A 10,383-nucleotide genomic window follows, 5' to 3' on the forward strand; every position below is an offset into this window, starting at 1 on the left:
TGGATCGGGTCGTCGACCTCGGCATAATGTGCGCATGATATCTATATGAAACCTTATTCATGACTTGCTTGTTGAGTGTTTTGAAATGTAAATGGCTACTTGTGATATTGTTAAGGACATGAATTATTACTTCTTGCTACAACTGTTAATTATTTGTGACTTCCGTGCCTAGCATAACACCATATTATATTATTTGACCATAGTAAGTATCAAGTCGATCTTTTGTCTCTATTTCTTCGAGATTAGACGGGATACTTACTGGGTACATATTGTTTATTTACTCATACTACACTTCTATAATTAATTGTACAGGATCTGAGGTAGGTACATCTGGCTATCAGTTTGGTGCGCATCCTTAAGCACATTCCGAGATTTCCACAGTGATCTGCTCCCTTCCTGTGCCGTTCAGCAGCTTGATGAAGTCTCTTTTTATGTTTTTTTGCTGTCTATTCTATTTCGGACAGTAGGATAGTTTCATTCTTTTGTATATTCTACTAGTTGCCCACAACTTGTGACACCAGATTTTGGCATACACTTTAGTAGACTATTCTTTTGGGAATTGTATAATTATTTTTGGTACATTACTAGTTATTACTTGTTTTAACTTTAACTTAAGAAATTATTGCAATTATTTTGGTAAAAAGTAAAATGAGAACTTATTTATATTTCCGCGTTGGCTTGCCCAGCAATGGTGTTGGGCGCCATCATGACCTATAATAGAAATGGGTCGTGACAACATGGTATTAGAGTACTAGGTTCACGTAGGTCTCACAAGTCATGGGAAAACCTAATAGAGTCTTGCGGATCGGTAAAGAGACGTCTGTATTTATCTTCGAGAGGCTATTGTGTATTAGGAAAAATACTCTTTATTCATTTCCTATCGTGCAGTGGTTGGTATACTAAATTTCCCTCTTCTATTCTCTTACAGATGGTGAGGACACACACGACTGATGTTCCAGACCTGGGAGGAGCTGATCCCCCCATTGCTAGAGGCCGAGGGAGAGGCCGGGGGAGGGCACCGGCCCGAGTTAGGGGACGAGGGCATCCTAGAGCTGTCCCAGTAGCACCACCAACAGATCTTGCGGGAGATCCTATCGTTGAGGAGCAGGGCAAGGTGCCCACAGCTGAGCCTACCCCCTTCGGACTTTATGACATCACCGGGTTTTTAGGAGGTCATGGCCGTATGCTGCAGTTCATGGACACCATGACTCAGGCTGGTTCATTTCCAGCAGATCTAGCTACATCACATGTAGGAGGGGAAGCACAGACCCCTACTGCTCAGGCTCTTGGTCACGCAGCTGCAGTGTATCAGACTCCGGGTGTACCTCAACCAGTTGTTGTAGTAGTGCCCGAGCCCAGACCAGTTGCGGATGGTGACCCGCAGAAGTTATTGGATAGATGGACTAGACTTCACCCTCCTGTCTTCGGGGGTGAGCGTCATGAGGATGCCCAGGATTCCATCGATAGGTGCAGGGACAAAATGCATAACATGAGGATATTGGAGTCGCATGGGGTTGACTTCACTACTTTCCAGCTGGAGGGCAGGGCCCGTAGATGGTGGCAGTCCTATGTTCTTGGCAGGACAGCAGGTTCTCCTCCCATCACTTGGGGTCAGTTCACACAACTATTCTTGGATAGGTATATCCCACCCTCTAAGAGGGAAGAGTTGCGTACCGGTTTGAGCAGCTTGAGCAAGGTCAGATGTCTGTGACCGACTATGAGGCGAGATTTTTTGAGTTATCCCGCTATGCATTGATGATACTTCCTACTGATGCAGAGAGGGTGCAGAGGTTCGTTACAGGGTTGCATTCTGGCATCAGGGCCAGCATGGCCCGAGAGGTGGAGATGGGGACTCCTTATCAGCTAGTAGTAGAGATTGCTCGGAGGATCGAGGGTTACCGTCTGAGGGGTAGAGAGAAGATGCAGCAGGATAAGAGGGCTAGATTCTCCGGAGAGTTTAGAGGTGCCCCAGCTAGGGGTAGAGGTCAGTTTGGGAGGGGTCAGCCCAGCAGACCCCCATATTCAGCACCACCACCTACTCGGGGTGCTCCAGCGCGCCCCTATTTCAGTGCCATGCCAAAAAGTTCTTCCCGCCCGTCAGCTATTCAGGGTTCCTCCAGTGGGTATTCATGTCCCCAGGGTTCTTCTGGTTCCTATTTCAGTGCTATACCGGAGAGTTCATACCGCCCATCGGCTATCCAGGCTTCTTCCAGTGGGTCTACAGGCCATCAGGGTCAGCCACCATGGCAACAGGTTGCCGCACCGCGGGGTTGTTTTGAGTGCAGAGACCTTGGTCATATAAGGAGATACTGCCCCAGGCTTCGGGCAGGGCAGTACAGCAGGGTCAGCAACCCATGATTTCAGCACTGGTTGCCTAGCCGTCTAGAGGTGGGGGCAGACTGGTAGAGGTCGTCCTAGAGGTAGAGTCCAAACAGGGATAGGTCAGCCAGCTACTGCTCAGTTAAGTGAAAGTCTGAAGGAAGTAATCAATAAATTAAATTGTCAGTAATTTAATTTGATTGGTTAGCGTCTGAATCTTAACATGGGGAGTTAAACAAGGTTTTATGGAAGAATTTCGAAATTGAACTAAATAGTGCAATTACGAATTTTTAGTGGAATAATTGGTAATTTATTATGTTAGAAATTAATTTCAAAATTTCGAAATTAATAGGAAGCCTTGTTAATTAAATTTTGTGGTCCCTATTGTACCTGAAAAATAGGAAATAAAGAAAACCTTTCCTTAGTGGAAGAAGAAAACCTAACAGGTTTTAGAAAAGGGGTTTTGACTTAAAAAAATGTAGCTATATATACATGGTATATAGCTGGGTTTTTTTTTTTTTGCACTGAAAAATAACACATTTTTATTCCTTGAATTTCGCCCACCCGAAGTTCTCTATTTTCGGTTTTTATTTGGGTAACACAGTAGAAGACCGTGGAAGGTTGCTGAGGTCTTGCAATTCTGGAACTGGAGAAGGATATCGATTTTCTTTGTTCACGCTTCAAGAGGTAACTCGTATAATCTCCGTATGTGCTAATTGTTTAATTTACATGTGAATAAGATACTGTGATTGCTTCCGCTGCGATATATAAACACACGCGCACGCACGTCATATTTATGATGAAACCATATTCATCACAAGTTGTAGGATTGGAACTATTAGTGGTACAGTCAGACCTCTTTATATAACAACATACATATATAACAATCATTTTATTATACAACAACAACAACAACAACAACAAGCTCGATAAGTTTCAACAAGTGAGGTTTGGGGAGGGTAAAATGTAACCTGAAAGGGCAGAGATGATGTTTTCGATATAACAGTCATTTATTATAAAAATCAAATTTTTTTCAGAACTAATTTTTATGTTATATTGTAGTATATATCCTCTGTAACAACATTTCACTATAACAATCAAAATAAATATCGGATCAAACAAGACCGTTATAGAAAGATTTGGCTGTAAATAAATAATTTCTGGAACTTTCTTCTTTTTTTCTAGAATTAAGTGGTAATATAGAATGTAAAGAGAAGACGGACATTTATGTCTCTTTCAAAATTAAGAGCGAAGAATTTCTCTTTTGCCTAAAACCTTTGATAATTTGGTTTCATGTGCTGTGAGTATGGCCATTGAAAGAAACGAATACTGAAAATGTGCCAACATTGGGTGGTTCAAACGTGAAGGGCATAAAAGAATAAAATGGAAGGGGTTGGTCTTCTTTCTGAATTTATGATTATATACACCATAGTATAAAATAAATTCAATTTTAGAATAATTATATAGCATATGATTTGTTCTCTGTTTCAGATACTGCACGGATTGATTTTCTTCTTATCTATATTTTGCACCACTCTTCCCAAAAGGTCCCTTTTTTTCCACGTTCTTCTCCTTTCTGTTTAGACAAAGAACCGACAAATATTACTTTTAGCTCGCATAAAAAGTTATTTGTATTCGTCAACCAAAAAATTATATAAAATTTATATAACTATTGTGTATAACCTCAGAAATATATATATATATATATATATATACAACAACAAGAATATAATTTTTGGCTATTATTTTGAGAGCAGCTATACAATGTTATTTTTCCAAAAGAGTTTAAGTACAACATATTTTTATAAATGCATTGGCATACAACAACAACCTAGTAAAATCTCACATGTGGAGTCTGAGCAGGGTAGATTGTACGTTAACTTTACCCCTACCCCAGAGGGGTAGAGAAACTGTTTCCAAGAGACCCTCAAGAAGACGACAATAGACAATAGAATTTGTGACAGCAACAAAAAATCAAAAAAATAATATAAGCATCGTAGGAAACAGAAAATAAATAGAAAAGTAATAACAACAATAAGCGATAACGCCACAGTACTATTAAAAAAACAAAAACAAAAATGAAAAAAATAGTGTGGATACAACATGCACTATTAATATATATGCATTGACATGTAAAAAATATTTAAACAATCAAGTCGCTTGTTAGATAATTACATGCAAATACTTTGATAAGCACTAATTGGTAAGTAACCTACTATCACAGTTAAAATTCACCGACCGTCTTTACACGGTGTATATAACTTAAATCGTAAAAGTAGCTCTTGTTTTTCAATTTCCTAAATATGGTTTCAAAAAGAATATCCGAAAAGGATTGAGGAAATGGACGTCTCCTTGGATATTTTCTTGGCATCGATCTTTTTATTTTCTTTTTAAAGATAGATTTGGTGTTTATATGTCCTCCATATGTTTTGATACTACTAGTATCTATAAACGTGCGTTGCACGTTAATAGTAGCACATGATGGTTTAAATATTTATTTTTTATGAAGGAACAATAGAATTTAATTAATGAGAGAAATTTTATATATAATATTACAACAATCGTCTAAATGCCGAAAAATATTGTTACATTAGCATAAAATGTGAATTCAAAATGAAAGGATATCATCAGAACTTACATAAATGATCAATTTTAGTGATGTTAAGTAGATAAATATGTATTGCGGTATAAAGTTATCTAATGTGATAGTATCTTACCGAACACTTCTTTATATTGATATCTCTCTTGAAAGTGCAAAATATAGTTATTCATGTAAGAAAACATATTGTGGTAAATATAGTTCAATATTTAGGATGTTTGTCCTTGTGCTTTATTTATTATAACTACAAAACATAAACATACTGAAAATTATTTTCAAATAAATTTAAAAGGATATTCTTTAGTTTCGAAAGACGAAAGTTGAATTTCGGGAATAAATACATACTTAGAAGCACATTGACCAGTATCATAAGTTCTGCATGTATGACGTTATTGTAAAACTTCTATATACCATATGTGTACTATTATATAAGCTATTCAGTGAATCTAAGTTTTCAGTAGCATGACAGGCATATTTTTCTTCAAAATCAACCTATATGCAATGGAAGATCAATTTTAACTTAGTCTATTATAGATATGGAGACACTAACATACGTAAGAAATAATGAATTTGATAACAAACATGTATAGTAGAAGGCCATTTAGTATTAAAGTATTTAAGTATTCTTTTTTGTAGTTATTGTTGGTATCATCTTCTCCTAAGTCAGAACTGAAAAATATTTTATTTTTACTATAAAACTTAGCAATCAACATTTTATTTAGTTAATCAACATATTCATTTCTGCTAGCTAAGAAAGCTCTTTAATTTCTATCATGTAATTTGCACAAATTGCATTTTAATCTAATGATGAAAATATTTTCCTTATTAAATGCACTACTATTACCATTGAGGTTGATAACCAAGTGTTCTAGAAGAATCAAATTATATTTTATTGGATGTTCTTCTTCGTTTCCTACACGAAGCAAAAAGTCACTGAATGTTGGATTTGTTCTTACTATTATATTTCTTGTCATTTGAATACTTTTCATTTGAGGTCATAAGTATAATTTTGGCAAGCTAGCTTTACAAATTTTGCTTTGGTCACTTTTCGAACTAGTGATCTTACTTGATAGAAATCACCTCCCAAACTATTATTTTTCCACCAAACGGTTCATCGATATCCATCATATCTCTAAAACTGTGGATGATTGTTTCAATCGTATGACGCTTAACCAAAAGCGCTTCATCCCATATTATCACTTTTGTCTTCCTTATAAATTTAGTATTATTGCTCTGATTTGATATTTATGATGATTAATTCAGTTATTTGAAGAAGTATATCAAATTTGAAGTGAGTTGTACGACCTCATAATAAAATCGTTGTTGGTACACCGCTTGTTCTTATTGCTAACAATATCATGCCTCTTGATCTGGCATTTGCAAGTAATGCATGACATAAAAATATTATTTCGATTCCACTGGAGACATCTACAAAGGATAATCCTACTATACCAGAGTCAATTTTTTATAATATTGTATTGAAAGCTTATTCTTGTTTACGATTTAGCTTTAGTTGTGCTTCCTCAAACACTTGTATAGCCTTCTTAATATTATATTAATCTCTTTTACTTTGTGATCTATTTTTTTAATCTCTAATACACTTTTTATGGAATAAATTTATGTATCCTAAGATTTTTTTAACTTAAAAAATTATTTTACTCATATGATGATTTATTAAACAATTTAATTGAATTCTCTTGCTAAATAATTAATTGAAAGATTTGATTGTTTGTTTTTAATATAAAATATAATTTATTTTCTATTGATTTAGATTCTTAATATTAGTTCATTTCATGTTTGAATATTTAAGCGTGATTATAATTTTATCCACCATAAGTTTTATTTTCAAATAGTAAAAAGATCGATGTCATTCTATGTTTAGATCTTTATGTTTGTAAAATCATTAGTGGTATGAATTCTTACCAACCTTTTTCTTTCTTTTCTCACACATTTATGTTCTTAAAAATTTTTGTAGTTGTTCTTTAATAATTGGGTATATTTTTCTATATTACACGAAAAATTAATAATAAAAATTATTATTTGAGTAGGAAACCATTCAGATATACTATAATAATATATTATCTTGGGAATTTTTTTCTCAATTTCAATGCTTTATGCAGTCCGTTTAGCATTACTTTTTTTTTTGGTATTGAATATTAAGAGTGGTAATGTATTATCAATATGGAGGATTCTTATGAATTTGATTTTATTAAACCTTCCTACATATTTTAAATAAGAAGTTAAAAGACAAGATTGTATTAATTTTAAAATCTTAAATATTAAAAAAATTAACATAGAAGTTATTGTAGTCCAAAAAAAAGTTATTACAACTCTGTTTTTCCTTATGAGTTCTTCTGTTTAATAATCGGCCTTTATAATAAAATATACTATCTTGTTTCTACATGGATTTTGGCAATATAACCTTTTTTACTCTTTAAAAATAAAGTTTACATTGGACAAAATTGTAATTTAGTCATTCTCTTAATATTTTGGATTTAGCAATCAACTAAAATTTTATTCATTAAATCTTTCCTTATTTGAACTATGTAATAAATCCTAATATTTAGGACTTTAAAGTTGATTAAGATTTTAACCTTATAAAATTACATCCTTATTAGAACTATGTACGTAATATATAACTATAGTATGTTTCATCTTAACTTGGAAAATCAAACGTGTATATATGCATGTATCTATGTCATTATATAGAATAACTGAAGTCACAAGTCTCTCTCCTAAAGCTACAAAACTACGGAGAAAGTAATTTATGAATTGCAACAATAATTATATTTCGCTAGGACGCACATCTATTTTAATATCTAATATCTATGTCCGAAAATAATTATAATAGTAGGATTCCTAAATGTAATCATGTAAAATTCCTAATGTATATTATTATGTCCTAAAATTAATATGATTACAAGGTTAATGTCTAGAATTTCGATTATATCATTTTATTGTGAGTTATTATGCTTAATATTAAAAGGTTATTTTTGTAATCCAACTTTTTATTCATGTTTTTATAATAATATAGATATAGATATAGAGATAGATAGAGAAAAGTCAATATTTATTATGATAAAAATTAAAGGAGTCAGACCCCACTTCACTTTCATTAGTCACATGCTTTCATCAGTGTTTAGCTCACCCAACAAATTTAGAATATTTTAAAATTTAAAATTATTTAATCATATCCCTTTCTTTTTAATCAATCTTGAAATAATTAAAGACTAAGGTGAAGCAGTCGAGATGCGAGCAATCTTATCGGACAATATTATTCGGATTTCAATTACATATTTCTTCAAAATTGTTAGTACTTATATTATTATTTCAGCATGGGGATTGAATAATTTTAAGTGATAGTGCTTTAATAATGTTAGGTTCATGCAAATATGAATCACTGCATGTCCTGAAAAATAAGTAGATATAAAAAAAATTAAGGTGATATAATAAGAATCAAATTCAATCGAAGTATATTAATGAGTCTTAAACGAGTATGTTGAATTCAAAAATCATAATAAGAGCGGATAAAAAAAAAAGTATTTTAGCTAATCCAAGTGCATGGCCATCTATAGCTTAAAAATTTTCATAATCAATGGCTTAAAACTTTTACTAGTATATTAGAGGCCAAATGTCACTTTAGCTCACGCCAAAAATTATTTATATTCGGTAGTAAAAAAAGTGTATAAATTTTTTAATTTTTGTATATAACATACAGAATGTGTATATATACAAAAAATATACTTTTTTGTTATTATTTTGAGAGCGACTATACAATATCATTTTCCCTATATTATAGTACCGGTAATGATAAAGTTATCTTCGTGTGACCTATAATGTTACGAGTTTGAGTCGTAGAAGCATCTACTAATGCTTGCAATCAGCAGAGGCGGATCCAAGATTTCAAGAGGATGAATGCACTATTGTGAAGAGGTGAATCTATAATTTACATTGACGGGACCATGAACCCACTACGCTTGTAAAATTATATTCTTTTTGAAATTTTAGTAATTTCACACACACACACACACATATATATATAATCTGTGCCGAAAACAAGACCATTCAGAGTTTTGACCTGCCAATTTCATTTATAGAGGTGCACACAATAATAATTGCACCAGAGGAGTCTTTGAGCATAAGTTCACACACATATATTTAAGTAATTTTGAAGAAATATAATATTATTTTACATGGTTTACAGAGAGAAGTTTGGATTCACGTGAACTCATATTCCTTATCCTAGATCTGTCCTCGTGCATCAAGATATCTTATTTACATCACATCCCTTGAGTTACAACTCATCTCAGAATCCTGTGTGAATACGAGATACTTTATTAATCGAGCTACCCAATCATAGTGCGGGGTCCAAAGGGTGTCATAATTGGAGGCTGTGGGGTCCATGAAAGGCAAAAAAAAAAAAGAGAGAGAGAAAAAAGATGGCAAGGGCACTATGAACGGTCTCGAGATGCTGCCGACTAATGAATGAATGAAATAGAAAAATTTAATAAAGTAATGACACATTAAGGGTTTATTGTTGTACGTTACGTTGTAACATTTGTACGTGTGCGTCAGTGCACCTGCCCTTTCCCTTCGCCGAAGGTAACAGCTAACAGCTATGACCCAACCGCTGCTGTTTCAGCCCACCCTTTTTTTTCTCTTCATTTTTATTCTTTATTTAAAAAATAAATTTGTTGGACTTTTTATTACATGGACCACTTATTTTTCCACGATAAAAGTTGTCAAGCTATGCTATTCTTGATTTTTATCACTATGTGGTTTTTTCTTCGGTTATATTATTTTTCTACTTATTAAATTTTTCGTACTTTTATGTCATAATTGTTTTATTTATATTTTGAGTCGAGGGTCTATCGGAAACAGTCTCTTTACGTTCACAAGGTAAAAGTAATGTCTGTGTATATACTAACTTTCTTATATCTCATTAGTAAAAATATACTGGGTATATTATTATTGTTGAAAAGCTACAAAACTATGCTTGTCATTCATTAGGAGTTGCATGAATATACCAAAATTTTTATAGGTAGAGCTAATGGTTAATTCTCAATTGTAAGATGAATCAAATCCTTTAAGTAAAACTGACTCGTGAATAATAACACATAAAATAATTTTTTAAGTGGAATCTACTCGTGAATAATAACATAAAAAGTAATTTTTAAATGGAATTGACTCGTGAATAATAACAAACAAAATAATTTTTTAAGTGGAATCTACTTGTAAATAATAACAGATAAAATAATCTTTAAGTGGAATCGACTCATGAATAACGAACAGAATAATCTTTTACCAGTAATTTATTTCGAGCTTTAAATTTGAGTGGTATGCTATTACTACTCAATTTCAAGTACTTCCTTTTCCAAATTTCAATTAAGTAAATTTTTTAAATGCTTACTCACTATTTACCAATTAAAATTATTTATTTATGGTTATAAAAAACCTACACCATC

This window comes from Nicotiana tabacum, chromosome 1, assembly GCF_000715075.1.
Source record: "Nicotiana tabacum cultivar K326 chromosome 1, ASM71507v2, whole genome shotgun sequence".
In the NCBI taxonomy this organism is placed as follows: domain Eukaryota; kingdom Viridiplantae; phylum Streptophyta; class Magnoliopsida; order Solanales; family Solanaceae; genus Nicotiana; species Nicotiana tabacum.